The sequence below is a fragment of the Phyllobates terribilis genome, unplaced genomic scaffold, assembly GCF_046119375.1.
Source record: "Phyllobates terribilis strain yellow unplaced genomic scaffold, ASM4611937v1 Scaffold_12__6_contigs__length_324123572, whole genome shotgun sequence".
NCBI classification, from domain to species: Eukaryota; Metazoa; Chordata; class Amphibia; order Anura; family Dendrobatidae; genus Phyllobates; species Phyllobates terribilis.
Window position 1 is genome coordinate 30,488,983 of NW_027362772.1, and position 27,984 is coordinate 30,516,966.

General features: G+C 45.6%; 1 pseudogene; it reads right to left on the bottom strand.

The window, feature by feature from the left end:
* Nucleotides 1-788: 788 nt before the first annotated feature.
* LOC141171983 (phospholipase A2 inhibitor and Ly6/PLAUR domain-containing protein-like) overlaps nt 789-27,984 on the bottom strand; it is a 48,715-nt pseudogene continuing 21,519 nt past the window's right edge.

Here is a 27,984-nt window from a genome sequence, read left to right on the forward strand (position 1 = left end):
GTCGATGAAATTTTCTGCAAGCCAACTGAGACCACTTTTATATATTAGATGTGTTATGTTCATGGTCATATATGTTGATTCCAAGAATTATAACACTGAATGCAGTCTCTTTCTAATATTTTTTTCTGCCTGCTGCCTCTGTTGGTTCACCTTAGTGGCAGAGAACCTCCAGCTGTAGAAAACATTACTCCCTGATGGAGCCTTGGCTGTGGCGAAACACATTAATTATTAGATTTTAACCATGTATTTTAAATATAATCAAGAAATTGCAGGTAGGAACTACAGAATTATGTCTGAAGGTCTAAAATAACTAGTAATGTAATGTATAAAAGGAGGAATAAGGTTGGGGTTGCACAGTGATTTTGGTTTACACACAGGACAAAGGTCTCTGTATGCCGCTACTACACAGCAACATAATGCAGGGGAGTGGGGTGACATTGCAAATCCCAATGTACTACGATAAGCAAGGAACAAAAAACTCAAATGGTTCTGACTTTTTGCAACTTGTGTATTGCAATCGAGGTACCCTGAGGCCCATTCACATGCAATACGCTGCAATGGCAACTCGATCTGTGTGCCAGACAAAATCATAGTGTTTTACCTGAAAAACACCATTGACTATTAACACACCACTATAATATAGATGCAGTACTTTCTCCACTAAAAAAAACAAAACCATACACAGTGCCATTTATAAGTATCCATAACAGTGCCATCTATTGGAAATGTTTGTTATAAATGAAGCAGAATTATTAGGAAGTAAAACGTGCAAGACAGAAATCTCTCAGTGTCGTATGACTTTATTATTCTATTTATATAATGATTTATTACGGCCGGTTAAGCCAAAAAGTAGAGTGAATGGTCAATATAATGAATTTCCAATATAAGCAAAAGTAATAATACCAAATATAGTAAGAAGAAAAATATGCAAAACAAACAAATGTTACATTAATATCATACTTGGATATTTTCAGCCTAGGTTTATTAAAAAGAAAAATAAGGAGACAATATAAAAAAAATATATATTCCATCCCGTACACTTTTATCATTTTCTTTGGCCTCATTCATCCAAGGATATTTGTAACAGAACATCTGTTAGAAGAACAATTTCAGCAGTAGAAGACACACAATGGCCGGAGTCAGGACAACTTGGTGGACACTTATGCCTCCACTGGTGCAGATAAAGTTCACTTCTGTTGATAAGTCTCCGATGGTGTGAGACTGGCTGCCAAGATCACAGATTGATTTTGTTGAGCACCCTCGAATAGCTACGGAAGATGAGACTGGTCCTACAAATATACACATAAGAATTTGAATCCAGCATAAAATAAAATAAATGAACATGAAATTCAGCATTTTTAAACAAATAGAACAATTACGCTACTCTTAAAGAAAAGTTTTGTTTTTTTAATTTTAAGAAATGAGGTTTACTTAGCATATTTATAAATAATTATCGTATTTTTCGGACTATAAGACGCACAAGGCCATGAGATGCACCTAGGTTTTAGAGGAGGAAAATAGAGAAAAAATGTAAGCAAAAAATGTGATCACGATGCACTATTATGGGGGAAGGGGTCTGCTGCTGACATTGGTATAGGGGTAATGTCCCCCAATTGCATTAATATCCCCCATCCTGGTATATATGACCCCTCCTTCCTGTTATACGTGGTCCCCATCCCCATCCTGGTATGTTTGGCACCATCATCCTTCATCCTGGTATGCATGGCCCCCTCATCCCGCATCCTGGTATGCATGGCACCCCTCTTCCTGGTATGCATGGCACCCCTCTTCCTGGTATGCATGGCACCCTTCATCCCTCTTCCTGGTATGCATGGCACCCTTCATCCCTCTTCCTGGTATGCATGGCACCCTTCATCCCTCTTCCTGGTATGCATGGCACCCTTCATCCCTCTTCCTGGTATGCATGGGATCCTTCATCCTAGTATGCATGGCCCCCCTCATCCCTCATCCTGTTATGCATGGTACCCATCATTCCTCTCTTTCGTATGTTTGGTACCCCTCATCCTGGTATGCTTGACACCCCCATCCGGTTATGCATGGCACCTCCATCCCTTATCCTGGTATGCATGGCAACACTCCATCCTTCTTCCTGGTATGCATGGCAACACTCCATCCCTCTTCCTGGTACGCTTGGCAGCCCCATCCTCATCACGCTGTACACAAAAAAAATAAACAATTATAATCACCTTCCTTCACTCTGCTCCAGCGCTGAGTCCTGCACTGCTGCCAGCACTGATCTTACAGTGTGAGCCGAGCATGACGTCACTGCCATGCGCCCTAACACTGTAAGATGGTCTGCTGGAATGTCACTGCTCTCCACGCCGGGACGGTGGACGTTGGGAGCAGTGACCATTCATTCTCCTTAATAGTGTGCACACTGTACCCACATCGCGGCTCCTGTAACGGCCTGAGGTCACGTGTGCCCGCTATTAAAGTGCATGAATATTCACTATTCCCCACTTCCATGGGCGTGTGGAGTAGTGAATATTAATTTTCTTTAGTAGCGGGCAGAGTATAGGCTGCAGCAGGCGGCTCCTGCCTCCTGTGCTCTACTCCTCCATCACTGCCGCTCCCCCCCACACCCTCCACCACTCACAGCCACAGTATATATAGATATATTAGGATTATAAGACGCACTCCCCACTGTTCTCCAAAATTTTGGAAGAAAAAAAGTGCGTGTTGTTATAGTAAAAAAAAATACAGTACCCAAATTAAGACCTGACAAATAGCAATAAGCGAATTGATACAGCCAGAACATGTCCTTTGCATATTATATTGCGCTCCATTAGAGATATATATATCTCTGTTACGGAACATTAAAAGGGTTGTCCACTACTATTTAAAATATGCCAAAGCGTTTTTATGATGAAAAGCAACTTCTTTATAATTACCTCCCTCTGCCTTTTCTGCCTGCGAGCGACGATATTGGTGGAGGCTCACAGGCAGCACGTGACCCCCCGCTGATGTCCCGTCTATTGACGTGACTCAGCGCTGGGGTCCCCGCGGTGTCTGCTGAGTTGTGGGTGGGGTTACCCACCGTGTCACACCCAGCATCCACCGCGCGCTTTCCCAATGAATGGGAAGAGGGAGAGCGCGCGGTGCATGCTGGGTGTGATGTGGTGGATAACCCCGCCCGCAACCCAGCAGCCACCGCAGAACGCGGAAGAGAGAGACCCCCGGATGCAGCCTGGACTTGTCGTGATGTCAGCGGATGTCAGAGCCGGCTGCAGCCGGGGGTCACGTAATACCTATGAGATACCAGTGATAGCGCCGCTCACAGGCATAAAAGGCAGAGGGAGGTATTTAGAAAGAAGCTGCTTTTCATCATAAAAACGCTTCGGCATATTTTAAATAGTAGTAGACAACCCGTTTAAGGGACAGTAACTCATTTTCCTGGCACTTTAATGGGCACAAAATAGGACTGTTTAGTTCTACCTAGTTCTGTTTTGATAAGAAATTCTTTAGGATCTTTCAATCTTTTTCAATTGTTCCCTTTAACCCCTTAGTTCATTTTCATTTTTCTTTTTTTCTTTTAATTTTTCCTTTGACATAGCCATTTAAGAACTTGTTTTTATGTGTTGATGTTTCTGAGCTGTGCATTGTTGCTTCTGAACTGAGTATGTATTTCTAAGAAATACAAGAGGTCTAAGCCAATGTTAGGAGGCTTATTTGTCATGTAATGCTCCTCTGGAAATTTAACATGTGACTTAGGATAAAAGCCAAATCAGAACCTCAATTCGTAGACCCTGCAGACATTCTGATTTGGCTTTTATCCTAAGTCATATTGCAAGGCTCGTTAAAGAATCGATAGTAATACAGGAAAACATTTGAATTGTAATTCAATTGTGATTAGCATTAGTATAGTGGTGAGGACTAGGGTTCGAAAAGGGAATTAATTTATGCAATTGTTTTTTATAATATGTCTCCTCCCACTGGGAAGAACAGCATACAATGGGGGTTGGGTGGAGCTGATAACAGTGACTGGATGAAGCGATTGGCAGCGTGAAAATGCCTTCGCTCTTTTTTCTGTCTGTATTCGCCACTCTGTATGTAATTACTTTTAAGCAATAGGGTGAGTTCCACAGTTATTTCTCTGTTCCTATTTGGAATGGAGTGTGTGTTGATGTAAAAGAGCTGCGTGTGTTTTAATGTAGCTGAGCTATATTGGATTGATGTACCTGAGTTTTGTGTGTTGTATCTGAGCTGTGTGTGTTTATGTAGCTCGACTGTATGTGCTGATGTAGCTGAGCTGTATGTCTGTGTAGATGTAGCTTAGTGTGTGTGTTAATGTAGCTGAGCTATATGTTTATTGATGTAGCTGACCTTTTCATATGCTGATATTGCTGTGTTATTTGTGTGCTGTTGCAACTAAGCTGTGTGTGTTGATGTAATTGAGCCATGTACAATTGAAGCAAACCTGTGTGTGTATGTAGCAAAGCTGTGTTTGTGTATGTAGCAAAGCTGTGTTTGTGTATGTAGCAAAGCTGTGTTTGTGTATGTAGCAAAGCTGTGTTTGTGTATGCACAACTGTATGTATGTTGCAGAGATGTGGGTGGGTATGAAGTATAGCTACTAGTGAACATATGCAGCAGAGCTGAGAGTGCATGTACTGTGCATGGGGTATTGTGTAAATGTGTGCACTGCAGAGAGTGTAAATAATGTGTGTGCTGCAAAGCTTTATGTGTATTATACACATCCTACACAGAGCATTATTAATCAATTTATTACCTCCCTATTCTACTCTATGGCATGAAAATTAGGATATCAACCATGCAACTTTTGACACCACCAGGGAAGTTTTAATTAATAGGAATTATGTTTTACCTAGTTTCTATGGTCTAAACCTGGGGTGTAGCTTATAGTAGGATGCATACCATAGTGTAAAAAATAAATATTTATCTTTACATTTATATGTGTGCACTCAATCCGTGTACTGAGTAACATTGCAATGGATGGGAAATGCTTTTTAATTTATTTATTTTTTCATGCGTGCATATCACTAAAGAAACTGACACGTGGATGAAACTTGGATGAAAAACACTGGTGATGCTCAAACCGTTTTTTTGCAAATGAAACCTCATTGACACCTGAATGAGGCATTATAATATGTGATTGGGTATTGTTGCCACTAACATATCATATGTGAACCAGAGCTAAATATTAAACTCACATGTAGAGATGAGCGTTGTTCTACTCAAACTGTTCGCCAATCTCAAATTCGAGCTGTTTTGGGCGGTGTTCGAGCCGTTCGGCGAACACGAACAATTTGAGAAAAATTCGGCTGTTCGAGGTTATGTTCGATAACTGTTCGTGCACCAAAATCATAACTGGATTTTTTCTCAGTAATGATGAAAATTAATGTTAATACGCAGTTTGAGTGTACAGCGGGGTGGGGGGAGGGGCAGGGGATGGATCTCTGCAGGAACAATGAAGATCTCCATTTTTTTTTTCTCTTTCCCGCATTTACAGTGGGGAGGTGCAATCTGTCAGCCTATCAGCAGCGCACACACGGAGCGAAGTGCTTTTTTTCACACAAGCAAGGGCATGTGTCATTGGCAGTGTATGTCACATGTCCTTGCCCTATAAGACCAAGCCATTTTCCCCGTCGCCACCATTTTCTCACTGCTGCAGCTGCGTGTTAGACGGCACCGCTGTTGCTGTGTGCGCTATACCTTGTTAATTTCAAGCCAATTTTCGCACAAATCTACAGATAGCTTGGGAGTAGGGAATAGTTGTGATTGCAGTCCTTTTAAGGACTAGGTTACAGCATTTCCTACAACTTTTATCAGGCAGGTCTGTGCTCTTAAATAGATAGATTGTGGGAGTAAAGTCTAATTGTAATTGGAGTCCTTTTCAGGACTAGGTTACATCAGTTCCTATCAGTTTTTGCCAGGCAGGTCTGTGCCAGTGCTGTGCAAGTTTTTTTCACAGCATTTGGCTGAATCTAGCAAAGCTAATCCTTTTTGGCCTATTGCAGAGTGTGTTAGTCAGTGGAGTAGCCTATCTGTGTTGCAAGATATACCACCTGTGTATAGAATACCAATTTTTTTACTGCACCTAGTGAAGTAAAGTCTTTTGGGCATAGCATCATTCTATTAGTCCATCTATACTGACCTCCATCAGGTTGCAAATTGAATATAATTTTTTTCTGCATCTAGCTCTGAAAAAATATTGGGCTTCTAGCTGTGTGTGGGACTTGTTGTATTAGTCCATCTATACTGACCTCCATCAGGTTGCACACTGCATATATTTTTTTCTTCATCTACCTCTGAAAAAATATTGGGCTTCTAGCTGTGTGTGGGACTTGCTCTATTAATCCATCTATACAAACCTCCATCAGGTTGCAAACTGAATATAATTTTTTCTGCATCTACCTCTGAAAAAATATTGGGCTTCTAGCTGTGTGTGGGACTTGTTGTATTAGTCCATCTATACTGACCTCCATCAGGTTGCAAACTGAATATATTTTTTTCTGCATCTACCTCTGAAAAAATATTGGGCTTCTAGCTGTGTGTGGGACTTGTTCTATTAATCCATCTATACAGACCTCCATCAGGTTGCAAACTGAATATATTTTTTTCTGCATCTACCTCTGAAAAAATATTGGGCTTCTAGCTGTGTGTGGGACTTGTTGTATTAGTCCATCTATACTGACCTCTATCAGGTTGCAAACTGAATATATTTTTTTCTGCATCTACCTCTGAAAAAATATTGGGCTTCTAGCTGTGTGTGGGACTTGTTCTATTAATCCATCTATACAGACCTCCATCAGGTTGCAAACTGAATATATTTTTTTCTGCATCTAGCTCTGAAAAAATATTTGGCCTTCTAGCAGTGTGTGGGACTTTCTCTATTAGTCCATCTATACTGACCTCCATCAGGTTGCAAATTGAATATAATTTTTTTCTGCATCTAACCCAGCCAATAGTTTTGGCCTAATATCACAGTTTGGCCACTCAGCTCTGCTCGGTTCCCATCCATTGTTTTTTTGTGCAAACAACTCCAGAGTTGTTAATTAGTTAACCACCAAAATGAGTGGAAAAAGGCCTGCTGCTGGTGGAAAGGGGAATAGGCGTGTTGGGAAGGGGAAAAAAGGTTGTGTCCGTGGGGTAGGTGTTAAAGCAACAGTAACATCTGCAGAAGAAAGACCATCTTCCAGCCAAACTAAAATGTCTACTTCTTTTAGCGGACAATGTGATAAGATCCCTTTCTTACGGCCACGCCAATCGCTACAAATTCCAGATGAGGCACAAAAACAGCAGGTGCTTCAACAGATATCAAGTGCTCCTTTAAGTGGGCTCTCCTCCACATCACAAATACTCCAGTCCTCAAAGGTGTCACCCCAATCGCACTTGCTTCCTCACAGCTCCCAAATCTCCAGCTGCCCGTCTGAGTATGAGGTAGAACAGATGGTTGAGTCTGCAGAGCTGTTTACTCATACTATAGCCTGGGAATCAGAGGTCGACTCCAGCGCTTCTGTGAATGCAGACGAGGAAATGATCTGCACTGATGCCCAGAATCTTTATGAGTCGGATCCAGGACCAGACGCAGAAGGTCCTGACCATAATGTAGACCCTCATTCCCAAACTGTAACTCCTGTTGGTGGAGACAATGAGGAAGACGATGATAAGACTCAAATACCTGATTGGAGCGACAACTTTAGTTTTTTGTCAGGGCAGGAACAGGTTGGCTCTGAGGACGACGGGTGTGATAACGCACAGGGTGATGATGATGAGGTTGGAGATCCCACTTACTGTCAACCCACAGTCAGCCAAGAGATGAGGTCAGCAGAGGAGGTGGAGGAAGATGCTAGTGACGACGAGGTCAGGTTGCGCCTTCCTGTACAGAGACGTAGTACTGGAAGCACGTCAACAACTGCATCCTCAAACACAACTCTGCCTCTCACCACAAGTCGTGGTGGCTCTTCAGGTCGCATGGGTGCTAAGCCTTGCATAGCCTGGGCATTTTTTCAGATCGATAAAGATGACCCAACTCGTGTTATCTGTAACATTTGTCAGCAAAAGCTAAGTAGAGGCCAAAAAATACATAGTTTGAGTACTTCATGCATGAACCGGCACATGGACATGAAGCATAAGTTGCAGTGGGAAGCTCAGTGTGCCAACCACCGTCTGCCATATCTTGTGCATCCGCGGCCTCTTCATCCTCTGTGACTGGGGGGACAGCAGTCACACCTGTTTTGGGGCGCAGACCTGCCACCTCTTTACCCGCAACAGCCAGCGTGATTGACAGGTCATCATTTTCTTTGGAGGTGGTAACACCAGCTGATGTTGAGCGCTGTCCGACATCGATAGCACCACCTTTGGATCAAGGCAACCTAACATGTCCGCCTGCATCTTCCTCACAGACCGGCAGTTTGCCGGGGACACCCTTATCAACCCCGTCTAAGCACAATAGCCAGCCCTCGGTCCCTCAGATGTGGACAATAAAAGACCATTTCCTCCTAGCCATGAGAAAGCTAAGAGGTTGAATTTCACCATCTGCAAGTTCTTGGCTACAGAAATGCTGCCTTTCCGCCTGGTGGACACAGAGGATTTTTGAGACCTTATGTCCGTCGCAGTGCCCCAGTACCAGATGCCCAGTCGGCACTACTTCTCAAAGAAAGGTGTGCCTGCGCTCCACCAGCATGTCGCACACAACATCACCGCTACTTTGAGAAACTCTGTGTGTGACAGGGTGCATTTCACCACAGACACTTGGACGAGTAGGCATGGACAGGGGAGTTACATGTCGCTGACTGGGCACTGGGTAACTATGGTGACAGCAGGACAAGGGGCTGCTGTCCAAGTCTTGCCGTCCCCACGAGTTGTGCGTCAATCCTCTTTATGTCAAAGTTCCTCCACTGCTTCTGCCTCCTCAACCTCCTCTCGGTCTTCCACCTGCACCCAAAGCCTGTCTGGTCATGCCACAAGCTTTCTAACTGCGCAGAAGGGATCCTGCACACCTCCTTACTATGCTGGCAGTAGGGCTCAACGTCATCAGGCGGTTTTTACATTGAAATGTCTGGGAAATGTGAGTCACACAGCTGAGGAGTTGTGGTCAGCTCTGGAGAACCAATTTCATGAATGGTTGTCTCCACTGGACCTGAAACCAGGGAAGGCCGTGTGCGACAATGCTGCAAACCTGGGTGCGGCCCTTCGCCGGGGCAATGTCACACACGTGCCTTGTATGGCTCACGTGTTGAACCTGGTTGTCCAGCAATTTTTAGCCCACTATCCCAGACTAGATGGCCTTCTGCAGAGGGCACGGTCGCTGTGTGCTCACTTTCGCCGTTCGCATCCCGCAGCTCAGCGACTTACATCTCTACAGAAGTCGTTGGGCCTGCCACTTCACCGGCTAAAATGCGATGTGCCTACCCGGTGGAATTCAACTCTGCACATGTTGCAGCGACTGTGGCAGCACCGACAAGCCCTGGTGCAATACGTTCTGACGTATAGCCTGGGCCAACGAGATCCAGAGGTGGGGCAAATCACGCTGGAGGAGTGGTCTCAGATCAGGGACCTATGCACCCTTCTGCACAGTTTTGAAATGGCGACGAAGATGTTTAGTGCTGACGATGCCATTATCAGCATGACTATTCCGGTGATTTACATGCTGGAGCACATGTTAAACAGAATTCGGAGTCAGGTGGTGGCACAAGTGGAGGTGGAGGAAGTAGAGGAGGAGGAGTTGTATGCGGAAGGGCTAACATCTGCAAGGTCCAGATGGTAGGCAGCACCAAGGCGGCAGGCATGTGAGGGTGGGGGAGATGGTTTTACCAGGGCGCATGGTAGCAGCCAAACTAGTGAGGAAGGTGCAGGAGCCCAGGAAGAAGTGGAGGACGAACTGATGGAAGACTCATCAGATGAGGGAGACCTTGATCACATTTCTGTTGTGCGAGGTTGGGGGGAGAGGACAGAGGAAGGAAGCATGATTGTTACCTCGCCACCAACACAACAGGGACTTGGTGCTCCTGGATGCGCAACACACATGAGTGCCTTCTTACTGCACTACCTGCAACATGACCCTCGAATTGTGAGAATTAGAAATAATCCTGACTACTGGGTTGCCACACTGTTAGATCCCCGGTACAAAAGTAAATTTGCAGAAATTATTCCTGCCATAGAAAGGGATGCACGCATGCAGGAGTATCAGCAGAGACTGTTGCAGAATCTTACATGTGCTTTTCCACAAAATACCAGTGGTGCACGTAGTGAATGTCACAGTTCCAACTTGCCAACCGTGGGACCGTCAAGTGTTCAGCACTCAAACCGTAACAGAACCACAGTATCTGCTGGTAACATCAATTTTGCGGAATCATTTCACCACTTTTTTAGCCCATCCTTTGCAAGGCCACAGGAGACAAGAAGTCTGACACATAGTCAATGCCTAGAGACGATGGTACAGGAGTATCTCCAAGTAAACATTGAAGCCACGACTGTGTCACTGGACCCTTGCTCTTTTTGGGCTTCCAATCTGGATAAATGGCCGGAGCTAGCCACTTACGCCTTGGAGATCTTGTCATGCCCCGCAGCCAGCGTTCTGTCTGAACGTGTGTTCAGCGCTGCTGGTGGTGTGCTGACAGATAAGCGCACGCGGCTCTCCACTGATAATGTAGACAGACTCACGTTCATAAAGATGAACAAATCATGGATCCGAAATGACTTTTCTACCCCTGTGTCATCCTGGGGAGAGTAAAAGCTTGATGATTCGTTAAAATCACCCTACCAACCGTTTTAAGCTTTCAAATTACTAATCATGTTTATCTGTATCTTGGCTGGAAAATAATTTGGGCTTTGTAGCAGTGTGCAGCACTGATCCTATTAGGCCATCTATACTAAAGCTTCACCAGATTTAAAATTAATAATAATTTTTAGCTGCATCTAGCCCGGAAAATAATTTTGGGGCTCCGAGATGCGCAAGACACATAAGTGCCTTCTTGCTGCACTACCTGCAGCATGACCCTCATATTGTCAGAATTCGAAGTAATCATGACTACTGGGTTGCCACACTCTTAGATCCCCCAAACTTTTCGATCAACGTTTTCATTTTAATAAAGACCAAAAAAATGGTCATTTTTTTAATTATAAGCATTAGCAGGTTGTTAGATACTGAAATCAAACAGTTTTCAACTGAAAACTTTATTCTAGGTGATGTTACATTTTCACATAGGACCCCTTGTTCGAAAGGAGCTTCTGAACTCTCTCGTCCATTGAATTTGTTAGGTTTTGGATGGTTTCTGCTTCAATTGTTTTGCATGAGGACAGAATACCCTCCCAGAGCTGTTGCTTAGATGTGAACTGCCTCCCGCCATCATAGACACTCCTTTTAATGATGCTCCAAAGGTTCTGAATGGGGTAGAGGTTAGGGGAGCATGGGGGTCACACCATAAGTTTGTCCCCTTTTATGCCCATATCAGCCAGAGATGCAGATGTTTTATGTGCAGCATGAGATGGTGCATTATCATGCAGAAAAATGATCTTGCTGTGAAATACACGGTTCTTCTTCTTGAACCATGGCAGGAAGTGCTGTTTGAGAAAATCCACATACATTATGGAGTTCATCTTTAGCGCCTTCAGGGATCCTAAAGGGGCTGACAATCTCTCTCCCCATGATTCCAGCCCAAAACATTACTCCACCTCCTCCTTGTTGGCGCTGTAGCCATGTTTGCGTGGGGTGTCCATCAACCAGCCATCCTCCATTCCATCCATCTGGACCATCGAGCGCTGCACGGCACTCATCCGTGAACAAAACAGTTTTGAAATCAGTCTTCATGTAATGTTTGGCCCACTGGAGCCGTTTCTGCTTGTGTGAAGTGGATAGAGGAGGTCGACAGGATGGCGTATGCACAGCTGCAAACCTCTGAAGGACCCTGCATCTTGTTGTTCGGGGGACGTTGGAGGCATAAGCAGCTTCAAAAACTTGTCTGCTGCTATGACAAGGCTTTTTTGCCACTGCTCTTTCAACCTGACGTAATTGCCTGTAGGAAAGAGTCCTCAATTTGCCCTTATCAGCACGCACACGTGTGTACTGTGAATCCGCTACATACTTCTTGATTGCCAAGACACTTCATCCTGATCATCGCACAATGTTGATTGTAGTCATGCCTTGACCTAAACACTCCACAATTTGTTGCTTCTCAGCAGCCGACACATCCTTTTTCTTTCCCATTTTGGCAGAAAATGTAGGCTGCTTAATAATGTGAGACAGCCTTCTTAAGTAGTCTTGCCTTTCATTGGACACACCTGCCAAACTCATTAGCACAGGTGTCTGCAATTGCTTACAGTGATATAAAGAGCCCTGACACACATCACCATCAATGAGTTTAACTGACAAACAAACAAATTCTTCCCTTATCACTCCTAAACACTTTTTGCATAATAATTTGGAACACAGTGTACATGTGCTTTTCCACAAAACACCAGTGGTTCACGTAGTGAATCTTACAGTTCTAACTTGCCAACCGTGGTCTGTATGGAGTTGTTCAATAAAGGGCCCAAAATTAAGATAACATAGATGGGAGAGGTCTCTATGAATAGGAATTCCTAAGTATTTGATACCCTGTGAGGGCCAGGCAAAGGGAAAGTTGGGCTGGATGGAATCCTATATGGATTTGGGGAGGGAGACATCGAGGGCCTCAGACTTCGCTGCATTGATTTTAAAATTTGACCATGTAACAAAGTGATCTATTTCAGCCATAACAGCATGGATGGATATATGTGATTGAGTGATATATACTAGGACATCATCAGCAAATAGAGAGCACTTGTACTCGGTGCCTCCCACCTCAATCCACCTAATATTGGGGTTATGGCGAATTGATGAGAGCAGGTGCTCCGTCACTAGGATGTATAAGAGAGGGGACAGAGAACATCCCTGCCTTGTCCCATTGGTGATTGTGAAAGGTGATGAAAATGTTCTGATGCGCCCCCTGGGCCTTGGGACACCCGGAGCCGGACCCTTTTTGGTGGATGCTGGTGGTTGTAGTCTTCGTGCGGTAACCCGGTTCCGTGGCTCAGGGCGGTCAAACCAGTGGCGGAACTATTTATGTGGTTTTGATGTTTAAATGTCCGACTACGCCACCCGTGGATTGCGGTCAGAGTGAACCGCCGCTCCAGAGCAGACCGCTGAGGCTGGTGTTGTGGGTGCAGCAGAGCGTAGCATAACTCCCCACGGGAGGAGTATAGCCTCAGGGCAGTGTATGCGGAGGATGGGGGTGATGGTGCAGGGCAGCAGCAGTAATGACACGGAGTCAGTGATGCAGTCCAGGGCCTTTACTCACAGTTCTTATTATCCAGACCACGTCTGCAGGTAACGGCTGCCCACGTCGTACTGTGCTCACCAGGTGAGGGGCTCAGACAACTCCCAGATAACTTTGGAGCGCTTCACAGGACCCCCTTTGTGTGTCCTTTGTCTGGCCTTTCTTACCAACCCTTCTGTCCGGCTGCCTCGGGCCTCCTCTTGGTAAACTTGGCGCCAGTTTCCCTGACCCTATGTGGTGCCTTCCTAGCGGGTGTAGCGAGGGGCTGCGCCACATAAAATGTCACAGCCTCCTGTTTCTAGCTGAGGGTCGTTTCCTGCCTCCACTAGTTTCGGGGACCGGTCTCCCCCTTTGGCCTGACCCCTCCACGCAGGTGGATTCGGGCGTGCGGTGGCGACTCGCCCGTCCGCACCCCTGAGATCCCTTCGTTCCTCGTTCCTGGAGCCTTCTCCGCTCCTCTTCCTTCCTTCTCTCTCTTCCAGGCCTGGGCCTCTGTTACTAGGCCCGCCTCCGGAGCAGAGCTCATGCAGAGCCCCTGCTCCCTGCCACTTCTGCTCAGACTTCTCTGCACTGAACTAAGATGGTGCCCACCTTTTATACTCCCTTCTCAATGCACCCAGGAACTGCTTCCTCCCTGCTCCTGCACTGCAGGGTTCCCCTTCCTCAGTGTTCGCTCCCCCCACTCCAGCCAGGGACAGGGACTGTCGTGCCCATCTCAGGGGCATATTGGTCGCCCTGCCCCACGGCAATGTGGTGTAATGCATGCAGGTGTCGGGTCCTGATCCACACTACATCCTTACCTGAGAGTGAGATATCACACCTCTGGGTGAGGTGCAATACCTCTGTAGCAACCGAGCCCTCAGGGTGCTACAGTTCCATTTATCTTCAGCCTAGGTGACGTATTGCGATACAGGGCCGTGATTTTGGCTATAAAAGGGTCCCCTAGACCCCTACCCCAAGCTTTTTAAGAGAATCATATATGGCGTGCCAGGAGACTCTATGGAATGCTTTCTCAGCATCCAACGAGAGTATCTAATTACAAATTTTTAACTGCATCTAGCCCAGGAAATACTTTGTGCCTAGTAGCAGGGTCTGCTAGTCAGCGGATTATCCCGGCTGTTAAGCAAGCTACACCACCTGTAGTTTGGACACTTCATTTTTTCATAGGAAATGCTTCGGGACCACGGGATACTCAGTGAAGAGCATCAGGAGGCACCCCAAGGCATAGGGGCTGGGACTGGCAGTAGGATGCCTTGCGGTGGACAGCCGAGCTCGATCCTTATAAAAGCTTTTTAACTGCAGCAGCTTTAGTGGACGCTACTGGAGCTGGAATTACGCGGCTGCTGGCATGAGACTTGCCCTCCAATAGATCCTTGTAAATGGATTTAAAGTGTATTCATTCAAATTAGAGAGACAATTTAAATTAAAAAGCTTAGAGCTGCCTCCACCACAGGGGGGCTCTCTCGACCCACCAGCGGACAGGCACCAGTATTGGGAGAGGGGGGCTGGCCATCAGGGTTCACCGCGGCTCTGGCACAAACCCGGCGACACGGAGGTGGCACGGGCAGGAGCGGACTGAACGTGTCGGCTTCTCACTTTTTGGATTTTAGAAGGGTATGACATGCCTATATCTGTGTCTCCCCCTCCTTTTACTCCTCCACCTCTTTTCTTTTCGCATGACTATATGTACTTGTCACTTTGGTTTTAACGGTGTTCGAAGGTGTTCGACGAACAGTTCGGCGAACACACGGGTGTTCGACGAACCGAACCGAACTCGAACACTACGGGGGTGGCTCAGCACTACTCACATGTTACTATTATGTCTCAATAATACAGTAATTAAATAGCAACATTTGGAAGTCCACGCTGGCATGATAACCTATCGGCACCCTCTGGATTGAGCAATTGAAATGCTGTTGTCAGAAACTGAGAGAAGCATTTAAAAAGTTAAACAGCAGTGATCGGAGCTAGGAATATTTCCTGTTGTTACGGTCTAGCTCCAGCTGTATAACACAGATGGAGCAGATTCATCTCCCGAGCTGGCTACATACACCCATATTATATATGATTTATGTGTCATAGAGTGGGAAGGGGCTGCAGTGAATTAAAGAATAAAAAAGAAACTATGCTTGAACCTCGAATTTTTGTTGTTTGGAGAAGACACATTCTCATCCGCGGTGCATTGTACAGTATCCGAAGTGTAACACCAAGTAGAGTCAGCAGATATGCAGGATCGACAGACGAGTCCATTGAGATTATGTCTTTGTTCTGTTACTAAAGTCAAACAGAAGAAGTTAAAAGATTTGTTTCAATTAATATTTACACAATAAAAATTTTCATGTATGATCTTGTGAAGAACTGTCATCATCCACCCTTCTTTTTGAAAGGATTTCCCTTCTGGAAAAGCCTATTAAAGTGGATTTCCTTACATTTGCTCTTGTATCAACATATCCTGAGATGTGTGGAACAATCCATAATTTCATTAAACTCTGTCCGGAGAGCGTTTATGCTATATGTGCCTTTATGTGGCCACTACATGGTTGTGATGTGCCCTTCAGTCTGTTGAGGGTTTTGCTAGCATGTTGTAAGAATTAATTCAAATTGTTTTGTGAGAAATTAAAGTTATTTACCAAACTCAAGAAAAAGTAAGGGTGGAAACATGTTTAGTAACAATTCGACAGCTAGATGCCCAAAAGAGTTTGGTGCCTCTACAAAGAAAAATTACCATCTCTTCACTGCTGGCACCCAGCTTTGACTAAGGTCTCGAAGCTGCACTAGTTGACATGTCGCTTACTAACTTGTTTTGCAAATCGTTCTAGAAATAATTATGGCTGCATAAACAGAAACCTTATTTTTCAATCAAAAATAATAGGACCATTGAGGTAGGGGTCTTCTGCATGAAATCAGCACCCAGGGCCGGCCTTTGGGGCGTGCCAGCTGTGCAACTGCACAGGGCGCCTCAAACTTGAGAGTGAAGGGGGGCGCTGCGCTGGCTCCCTCCCCGTCGGTATTTTTCTTATGGAAGAGCAGAGAGGGAGCGCCCAGCGTTTCTTCTGTGCTCAGGCGCCGGCGCCCCCTCTCTGCTCTGAAATGTCCGGCCGGGACCCGGGCGCGCTGCACTCTCTCCTCCTCACACACAGGGGCGGAACTACCGCCCGTGCAGCCGGTTCATTGAACGGGGGCCCCGAGGGAGAGGGGGCCCCTTCAGCCTCCAGCAGGGCCGCCATCAGGGCATGACTGCCCTGACTCCAGTATGGGGCCCGGCCGGTAGGGGCCCCCCTCTTGTGTGTCTCTCTCCTCATGGGGCCCCCGGCCCCATGCTAAGCGCCGGGGCCGGAACATCTCTGTCATGATTTCTCTGACTTCCGGTCATGTGACGGCACCGTCACATGACCGGAAGTCAGGAGAACCTGGTGTCATCGATTTGGACGAGGATTCTGCAGGGATCGCATGGGGGTAAGTATAACAAGTTTTTTTTTTTTTTTAAATACAATTTACTAGGAGTGGGGGGAATGGGAGGTGCACATGTGGGGGAGGGGAATGAGAGAGGTGCACATGTGGGGGAGGGGGATGAGAGAGGTGCACATGTGGGGGAGGGGGATGAGAGGTGTGCACATGTGGGGGAGGGGGATGAGAGAGGTGCACATGTGGGGGAGGGGGATGAGAGAGGTGCACATGTGGGGGAGGGGGATGAGAGATGTGCACATGGGGGGGATGAGAGAGGTGCACATGTGGGGGAGGGGGATGAGAGAGGTGCACATGTGGGGGAGGGGGATGAGAGAGGTGCACATGTGGGGGAGTGGGATGAGAGAGGTGCACATGTGGGGGAGGGGGATGAGAGAGGGGCACATGTGGGGGAGGGGGATGAGAGATGTGCACATGGGGGGGTGAGAGCTGCACATGGGGGAATTGGGAGAAAATGAGCTGCACATGGGGGAATTGGGAGTAGGGGGATAATGAGCTGCACATAATGAATGTGGGGTGGGGGACAGTAAATGATGATGGGGTGGGGAGAGCAGGACATGATATAATGAATTGGGGCAGGGGGTGCATGTAAATAATGAATGCGGGGAGCAGGAAGTATAGAGTAGGGGGCGTTGCGGATGCAGGAGTGTAACTGGTAACAAATTGGCGGAAAGAGTAGAGGTTCTAATTAAATTATATATTAAGTGCCTATTTACAGTTAATGGGGGCACCGTGGTGGATTACAATTTATATTTGGAATGGTAGGTTGTATAATAACTAACCATATATTGATGGTGGATACACGTCTGTATTCAGCTGCGTAATGTAGAAGTTGGGGAATGTGCTCTAGATAACTGTGTTATTTTATGCAGAGACGAGTCCTGGCTGGAAGACGTAATGGCGGTCTGTGCTGGATGAAGGAGAAAAGCGTAGCTGAAGGACTTCACCTAGAGACGTCACCAGTGAGTCAGTGTATTACATGTACACTTACACTATATACTATGTACCGGGCTCCTGTGTATAATGTCACTGGTGATCACTGTATTACCTGTACACTGACACTATATACAGAGCTCCTGTGTATAATGTCACTGATGATCACTGTATTACCTGTACACTGACACTATATACAGAGCTCCTGTGTATAATGTCACTGGTGATCACTAGATTACCTGGACACTTACATTATACATACCATGTATAGAGCTCCCGTGCATAATGACACTTATGGTAATATTAGTAATGTGGTGGTAATATTAGTAATGTGGTGGTAATATGTGGTCTGGTCATGGTGTGGCAGTTTTTCCCCCTTCTGTGTGGTATTATTCGGTCACTATGTTGTGGTAATATGTGGTCTGGTCATGGTGTGGCAGTATTCCCTGTATGTGGTATTATTGGTCATTTTTAAAAAAAAATGTATATGACACATTCCCTTAAAGAAAACTAAATAAAAATATATCTAAAAAGAGTATTGGATATTTTAAGAAAATTTTAATAGGTTAGAGTAGGGCCCTGCCAGAAGAGTCTACCTTATCGTGGTGGCGGCTTTAAAACTTTTCAACTTTTGTTGCTTGTTATTACTTGATCATTTGATTAATAAAAAATGCACTTGTTGTTTTCACCTACATGAGTTTAATTTTTTTTCTTTGGGGGGGGGCGCCAAGAGGGATTTCGCACAGGGCGCCATATACCCTAAGGCCGGCCCTGTCAGCACCTATACTGCTAGGCAACAGTGTAACACATCCTGTAAGGTTGAAAAAAACATGCCCATTCTGGTTAACCAGTTCCTCAAACATATGGATCCAGAGGAAGGGAAAAAAACTTCTAAATGCTCGTCTCACGCTAGAGAATAAAAATCTATCTTTAATACAAATATGGCAATCGGAATAAATATCAAGATAAATGACCCATTCCTAGTGATGGATGACTTACAATGAGGCATCGGAGGAGTACAGTAATCAGTGTTACAACATGCAGTCACCATCTTGATTTTCCCATATTCCGTGCTTATACTGCCCTTTTGGTTACATTCAGTTGAAGGTGTGCATGTCCTGACAAAAGATTTAATTCTTATTCCTTCTACAATAAGAAACATAAACAATTAGTCATAAGCAAATGTCATATTCAACAACTTCTCAGAATATTTCCCAAAAATTTCATCCACAGTAAAGTATTTAAAATGCCCTGAAAATATATAACACTCTAAGGTCACTTAGGATGGTATCCAATTTCAACTCTTTTCAAGCTCTTTAATGCAAACACAACCTTAGGCCCCCTTCACACGTCCGAGTCTCCAGGACATGTGGTCACAGTTTTCCCATGTACTGGAGACACTTACACACGTAGACCCATTCAAATCAATGGGTCTGCACACATATCAGTGTGCTTCCATAGACCATGTGTCCATGTGCAAAACAGGTAGACATGGCCGTTTTTTGCCGGCATCACTGTCTGCAATACATCCTGCACATTGATGACTCATGGATGATCATCCATGTGTCATCAGTATGACACCTACTGGCGTCTAGTAACAGCTTTACAGTTAGTACTGTTCTCAGGCTCCAGGTGCTTAATTCAACTATCATCATTGTCGCCCAAATACCTTGTGATCAGAGAGATCAGGTGATGCTGATGAGAGTCAGCAATCGCCGTCTGTGTATAGCGCATATTAAATAAACAAATAAAGATAAAAAACGCCATGGGGTCCCCCTTAATTTTCCTATTCAGCAGAAGGAAAGCTGACAGCTTGGGGCTGGTGTTAATATTCTGGGAAGGGGCCAATAACCATAAAGGTTCCCAGCCTATTATTAACAGCTCACAGCGGTTTGCTTAGCCATTACCAGTTAGCAAAGTGTGAACCTGAAAAAAAATGACACTGGTTCCCCCGTAATTTTACTAATCAGCTGCAAGCTGATATCAATAGGCTGGGAAGAGGCCATAGATATTGATCCCCTCCCAGACTAAGAACACCAGCCCTCAGATACCCCATTAGGTGCTCCAATTCTGGCACGTAGCCTCGGCTCTTCCCACTTGCCCTGGTGCGTTGGCAAATATCTGATATCGGTGTACACAGTATAGCACATACAGTATACAGGAGAATACATGACTGGTGTATGATATACTGTGACTACAGAACATCAGATATTACACTGGCAGCATATTATCCTGTATATGACACTGAATGTCTTTAATCACAGTAATAATAATAATAGTAATAATAATTTTTATTTATATAGCGCCAACATATTCCGCAGCACTTTACAATTAAGTGGGGACATGTACAAACAATAAATTCAATACAAGTTAAGACAGTTTAAACAGTTACATTAGGAGTGAGGTCCTAATGTATGTTATATAACAGTCATAAATTCTGCTGTATACTGGATATAATATACTGTAAGCACTGAGATCAGACGTTATATAGAGGATAATATGTGACTGTTGTAATATCTAATGTTCTGTAGTCTTGGTATATATTATACTATCACATACTATCATGTATATGACACAAGATGTCTGTGCACATAGTATAGCACATGCAGTATACAGATTAGTATATGATGTACTGTGACTGCACACAGACAGTATATAAAATGTGTATTATAGCATCTGATGCCTATATTACAGTATATCTTATACCAGTCATATACTGATCTATATACTAGATTTGCTATACTATGTGCATATACATGCATGTACAATGTTATATGCATTGGAGTGATCCCACCTGGACTTGTCTACAGGGCGTCACTTATTATAAGTTATTGCAGTCTATACGATATGTAACGTAAGATGACCTGGAGCCTGGACACAAACAAGAACAAAAATCAGGATCAGAAACTGTCAGAGAGCTCCCACCCCTTTCTGTAATAATGTCTCCCATCCTAGGCCCCTTCCTAGTATAATTTCCCCCATCCTGCTCCGTTTCCTATTATGTCCCCCATCCTGGGCCACTTCCTGTGATAATGTCCCTCTTCCTGGCCCTTTTCAGCAATAATGTCCCCCATCCTGGGCCCCATCCTATAACACTGTCCGCTATCCTGGACTCTTTTTTGAAATATTGTCCTCAACTCTGACCCCTTTTATTATGTCCCCATATTCAGACCCCTTCCAGTAATAATATCCTCCATTCTGGGCGCCTTTCTGCAATTATGTCCCCCATTCCTGACCCCTTCCTTTTATTAATTCCCCCATCCTAATCTCTTCCAGTAATAAAGTGCCCCATCCTGGTCCCTTTCCAGTATAATATCCAGCATGCTGAGCCCCTACCTGGTATAATGTTACCCATCCTTGGTGCCTTCATGCATAATATCCCCCATCCTGGGCCCCTTCCTGGTATCATGTCTGCAATCCTGGACCCTGTCCTGTATAAAAATTATTATTTTGTAAACCTGCCTAAAGAAGGAGCCTGTGTGCGCTGAAAGCTTGCAAATACATAGTTATATGAAAAAGTTTGGGCACCCCTATTAATCTTAAGCTTAATGTTTTATAAAAATTGGTGTTTTTGCAACAGCTATTTCAGTTTGATATATGTAATAACTGTTGGACACAGTAATGTTTCTGCCTTGAAATGAGGTTTATTGTACTAACAGAAAATGTGCAATCTGCATTCAAACAAAATTTGACAGGTGCATAAGTATGGGCACCCTTATCATTTTCTTGTTTTAAATACTCCTACCTACTTTTTACTGACTTACTAAAGCCATTTTTTTGGTTTTGTAACCTCATTGAGCTTTGAACTTCATACCCAGGTGTATGCAATCATGAGAAAAGCTACTTAAAGTGGCCACTTGCAAGTTGTTCTCCTGTTTGAATCTCCTCTGAAGAGTGGCATCATGGGCTCCTCAAAACAACTGTCAAATGATCTGAAAACAAAGATTATTCAACATAGTTGTTCAGGGGAAGGATACAAAAAGCTGTCTCAGCGATTTAACCTGTCAGTTTCCACTGTGAGGAACATAGTAAAGAAATGGAAGAACACAGGGACAGTTCTTGTTAAGGCCAGAAGTGGCAGGCCAAGAAAAACATCAGAAAGGCAGAGAAGAAGAATAGTGAGGTCAAGGACAATCCTCAGACCACCTCCAGAGAGCTGCAGCATCAACTTGCTGCAAATGGTGTCACTGTGCATCGGTCAACTATACAACGCACTTTGCACGAGGAGAAGCTGTATGGGAGAGTGATGCGAAAGAAGCCGTTTCTGCAAGCACGCCACAAACAGAGTTGGCTGAGGTATGCAAAAGCACATTTGGAGAAGCCAATTTCTTTTTGGAAGAATGTCCTGTGGACTGATGAAACCAAGATTGAGTTGTTTGGTCATACAAAAAGGCGTTATGCATGGCAACAAAAAAACACAGCATTCCAAGAAAAACACTTGCTACCCAAAGAAAAATTTGGTGGAGGTTCCATCATGCTTTGAGGCTGTGTGGCCAATACTGGCACCGGGAATCTTGTTAAAGTTGAGGGACGCATGGATTCCACTCAGTATCAGCAGATTCTTGACAATAATGTTCAAGAATCAGTGACAAAGTTGAAGTTACGCAGGGGATGGATCTTTCAGCAAGACAATGATCCAAAACACCGCTCCAAATCTACTCAGGCATTCATGCAGAGGAACAATTACAATGTTCTGGAATGGCCATCCCAGTCCCCAGACCTGAATATCATTGAACATCTGTGGGATCATTTGAAGAGGGCTGTCCATGCTCGGCGACCATCAAACTTTACTGAACTGGAATTGTTTTGTAAAGAGGAATGTTCAAAAATACCTTCATCCAGGATCTCATTAAAAGCTACAGGAAGCGACTAGAGGCTGTTATTTTTGCAAAAGGAGGATCTACTAAATATTAATGTCACTTTTCTGGTGAGGTGCCCATACTTATGCACCTGTCAAATTTAGTTTGAAAGCAGATTGCACATTTTCTGTTAGTACAATAAACCTCATTTCAAGTCAGAAACATTACTGTGTCCAACAGTTATTACATATATCAAACTGAAATAGCTGTTGCAAATACACCAATTTTTATAAAACATTAAGCTTAAGATTAATAGGGGTGCCCAAACTTTTTCATATAACTGTATATTTTTTTTCTGGTTAGCCAATGAAGGTATCACTCCGATACTTTTGTCATTTTTGGGTATAAAAACATTTACAAGTATATTATTGCAATTTTACTCCAGGACCTTTTGAGAACAGGGGCTGTTCCTCCTCTGATTTATACCGCTCCACTATTCTTCTATGTGTACAGTAAATACGTGCTCCCCTAATCAGTACATTGGAGCACTGACTGCTTAATGTACCTGTGTTGAATTAATAGTATATTCTAAAGAGCATTTTTCATTAAACCTATAAATGACATCCCCCTTAATGGTGCCCCAGCCAATGTCCTACTTCCTATTCGGCAACTGCAAAATAATAAACTTCGCCTCATCCATCTTCCATCTAAAAAGGAATGTAAAAGTATTGTGAAGAAATGAATAGAGATGAGCGTTGTTTGACTCGAATTGTTCGCCAATCTCAAATTCGAGCTGTTTTGGGCGGTGTTCGAGCCGTTCGGCGAACACGAACGATTTGAGAAAAATTCGGCTGTTCGAGGTTATGTTCGATAACTGTTCGTGCACCAAAGTCATAACTGGATTTTTTCTCCATAATGATGAAAATTAATGTTAATACGCAGTTTGAGTGTACAGCGGGGCGGGGGGAGGGGCAGGGGATGGATCTCTGCAGGAATAATGAAGATCTCCATTTTTTTTTCTCTTTCCCGCATTTACAGTGGGGAGGTGCAATCTGTCAGCCTATCAGCAGCGCACACACGGAGCGAAGTGCTTTTTTTCACACAAGCAAGGGCATGTGTCATTGGCAGTGTATGTCACATGTCCTTGACCTATAAGACCAAGCCATTTTCCCCGTCGCCACCATTTTCTCACTGCTGCAGCTGCGTGTTAGACGGCACCGCTGTTGCTGTGTGCGCTATACCTTGTTAACTTCAAGCCAATTTTCGCACAAATCTACAGATAGCTTGGGAGTAGGGAATAGTTGTGATTGCAGTCCTTTTAAGGACTAGGTTACAGCATTTCCAATGACTTTTATCAGGCAGGTCTGTGCTCTTAAATAGATAGATTGTGGGAGTAAAGACTAATTGTAATTGCAGTCCTTTTCAGGACTAGGTTACATCAGTTCCTATCAGTTTTTGCCAGGCAGGTCTGTGCCAGTGCTGTGCAAGTTTTTTTCACAGCATTTGGCTGAATCTAGCAAAGCTAATCCTTTTTGGCCTATTGCAGAGTGTGTTAGTCAGTGGAGTAGCCTATCTGTGTTGCAAGATATACCACCTGTGTATAGAATACCAATTTTTTTACTGCACCTAGTGAAGTAAAATCTTTTGGGGATAGCATCATTCTATTAGTCCATCTATACTGACCTCCATCAGGTTGCAAATTGAATATAATTTTTTTCTGCATCTAGCTCTGAAAAAATATTTGGATTTCTAGCAGTGTGTGGTACTTGGTCTATTAGTCCATCTATACTGACCTCCATCAGGTTGCAAACTGAATATATTTTTTTTCTGCATCTAGCTCTGAAAAAATATTTGGCCTTCTAGCAGTGTGTGGGACTTTCTCTATTAGTCCATCTATACTGACCTCCATCAGGTTGCAAATTAAAAATAATTTTTATCTGCATTTAGCTCTGAAAAAATATTTGGCCTTCTAGCAGTGTGAGGGACTTTCTCTATTAGTCCATCTATACTGACCTCCATCAGGTTGCAAATTAAAAATAATTTTTATCTGCATCTGACGCGCCCCTGGGCCTGTGTCGCGCTGCAATGCGCACGCGGGAGCTTACCCGGAGCCGGATCTCTTGAGGGTTGTAGTCTCGTGGCGGCGACCCGGTCCGTGCCCAGGGAGTCAAACTGAGCGGCGATGTACTAGCAGTAGATGGTTGGTGACTACGCCACCCGTTGAATGCAGCTATGGAGCTGCCACTGCAGGGCAGACCGCTGAGGCCGGTGGAAGGATGGTGCAGCGTGGATGGTATAACCCCCAACGGGAGGGGTATGGCCTCAGGGCAGCCGACGTGGATGATGGGGGTAGCAGGAACCACTCAGAGACGGTGCGGTGTAGTTCAGGGTCTTTACTGGTGACAAAGAAAGACCCTCCCGGAGTACTTGCTAGTGATAGGGGCCTGGTCAGTCCTTGAGCAGATGGGATTTCCCCTGGCCAGGCGGAGTTGTAGGCCTTCCCAACTAACTGTACTCTTCTGGCTACCTTGCTAGAGGCGGGAATAAGTAGCCCACGTCCCTGAGTGTACCGTGTGGTGCTCACCCGTATGGCCGGTGACTCGGGGCCTTCTAATGGCTTCCGCTCCACGATGGCGGTGCTGGTCCCACGCGTGTGACCGTGCCTTCGGGCTTCTGGGCCAGAGGACCTGAAATCCTCTGCCGGACGGTTTCTGCTGCTGGGTAGGAGTTAGTCCCCACAGCCTCGGACTCCGGGTCCGGTTAGAAATCTTCTCAGTCAGGGCGAGCTCTGCAGCTGCCAGCCCCTGACTCATTGTAACACTGCTCCCCACAGAGCTCCTGATGTTTCTTGCTATGCTGCTTCTCTTCTCTACTCTTGTTCTGTCTTCTTTCTCACTAACCCTGCCTCAGCCCCGGGTTTATATAGGGGAAGTCCTTCCCCTCCCAAGACTGGGCAGGAGGTGTGGCATGCACAGGATCCCTGACCAAAGGACCTCCCACCTGCTCTCAGACGTAATATCTCTATCACTGTGGCAACCAGACCCCTGGGGTGTCACATTCCCCCCTAGTGAAATTTAGTACTCCGGGACTAAACATATTTTTTTAGAAAAACATAACAAGGTATAACAATAGCAATACAATAAGAAAAACACATAAGATGGTTACGGCGTGTCCGCAACCGGGTGCAGTTTTGAAAAGCAAGGTGTCCATTTCACCAAAACAGGGAGACGTAACCAGGTAGGGGCCTGTCCTGCCCCGAGTCCTTAACAGTCTTTAGTCCATCCTGGGTTACGCTCCAACTATGTACAAGGATTCCCGGTAAATCCACCAAGGACTCCTAAAAAGAACTAGAAACACAAAATTATACACAAGCAACTATAAACAAGTAAACATATAAGATAGCTTAAACATTTAGATCCTCCAACGTGCGGGTAGCTGGCCTCTAGTGGCCCTAGTGGACCTACGGAGCTGACTGTCTGGCCCTGAACTACAGGGTGTAGGAGCTGTCAAGGGTAAACTGGGCAGCTGTCTATGGGCCCTCTGGCTCACTAGGGGTATGGCAGGCTCACTATAAGCAGAGGGTTGATTTTCCGGGTCTGCTTGTGTAGAGTCTTCTGCCTCCTGGACCGGCTGTTCTTCCAGCTCTACCGGTTGCTCCGTAGGTTCTTGGGATGATGGTTGGAGGAAGGTGAGTACGGGTACCACAACTGCACCATTGACTTGAGTCCAAGACCGAGGGAAGTCCCCGAGCACGGTACTAACCATATCTTCCCTTTCCTCTACGGGTCGATGGTCTTCTTGTTCCTCTTCAGGGTTCCTCAGTTGTTCGGGACACTTCTTCAGGTGGTCCCGGGATACAATGGCTGTGGTTTCCCCTCCGTCTTTACTGATGGTACAGACCTTCGGGTTTTCGTGGCTTGAGGGCAGTACGGTGTACGGGTCCTTCTCCCACTGGTCGTCCAACTTGTGGAGCCGTCTCTTCCTCTTCAAGACCTGCTCTCCGGGTACCAGGGGAACAGCGGGAGCATACTGGTTGTAAGTTTTCTCTTGTCTTTCCCTAGCCTGACAGAGACTTCGCTCCACGCTCTCCTGTACTCTCCGGTACTGCTGCTGCCTCTCTGTGTCCCAGTCTGTTTCTGGTGAAGTGTCCTCGGGTGCCAGGACTCCCATTTCCAGGTCAACAGGTAACTTACCAGGTCTTGCCCTCATTAGGTAAGCCGGGGTACAGTTGGTGGAACCTACTGGGATGTGGTTGTATAGGTCCACCAGATCGGGCAACTTTTCAGGCCACAGACTGCGTTCTTCCAGGGGCAACGTTTTTAGAAGATCCATTACCACTTGGTTCATTTTTTCACAAAGTCCATTAGTCTGCGGATGGTAGGGTGTCGTCCTTATCTTCCGGCAGCCATACAGATTGCAGAATTCCTGGAAGACCTCCGCTTCAAAGGCAGGTCCCTGGTCCGTCAGCACTTGGTCCGGGTACCCGTGTGGACGGCAAAAGTGCTGCTGGAAGGCTCTAGCTGCTGTTTGAGCCGTTAAGTCCTTGACGGGGACGACAACCAGAAACCGGGAGTAATGATCCACGATGGTTAACGCGTAGACGTAGCCACTTCTGCTTGGGGTCAGTTTTACATGATCCAAGGCTACCAGTTCCAACGGTTGCCGGGTGACGATGGACTGCAGGGGAGTCTTCTGGCTGGCGCGGTCCTTCCTTCTCAGGTTGCACGGGCCACAGTCTCTGCACCACTTCTCAATGGTTCCCCTCATGCCTACCCAGTGGAATCGCTCGCGCAGCAGGAACTCCAGCTTCTTCCACCCGAAGTGTCCAGCCCCGTCGTGGTATGCCTCCATCACCATGGCTGCGTCTCTTCGTGGCACCACTACTTGCCAGAGTAATTCATGCGTCCGGGAGTTAACCATTCTGCGGCACAACTTCCCTTTGTAAAGGAACAGTCGACTCTTCTCTGCCCATAGTTGTTTGGCTTCCTCCGGAGCGTCTGGTTCAAGGCGAGCCTCCGGCCGAGTCAGCATCTCCTTCACCAGTCGGACGGCAGGGTCGCTGTCTTGCGTTTCCGCCCAGTTGTAGTGAGGTAAGGGGTTCAACGTAGCAGCCTGCTTACTCCTTACCCGGTGGGAATACTGGATAGTCCCATGACGGTGGAACGCAGGGAGTTCAATCTCTTCCAGTCCCTCCGGATCTTCTCCTTCGTCCGGCAGGTTGGGCATCCTGGACAGGGCGTCCGCGTTAGTATTGGAGCGCCCTGCCCGGTATTTGATTATGAACTCGTAGTTGGACAGACGGGCCATCCACCTCTGCTCCAGGGCACCGAGTCTTGCCGTGTCCAGGTGTGTCAACGGGTTGTTATCCGTGTACACGGTGAACCGGGAAGAAGCAAGGTAATGCTTAAAGCGCTCAGTGACTGCCCATACCACGGCCAGGAACTCTAGCTTAAATGAGCTATAATTCTCGGGGTTCCTTTCGGTGGGTCGCAGTTTTCGGCTGGCGTA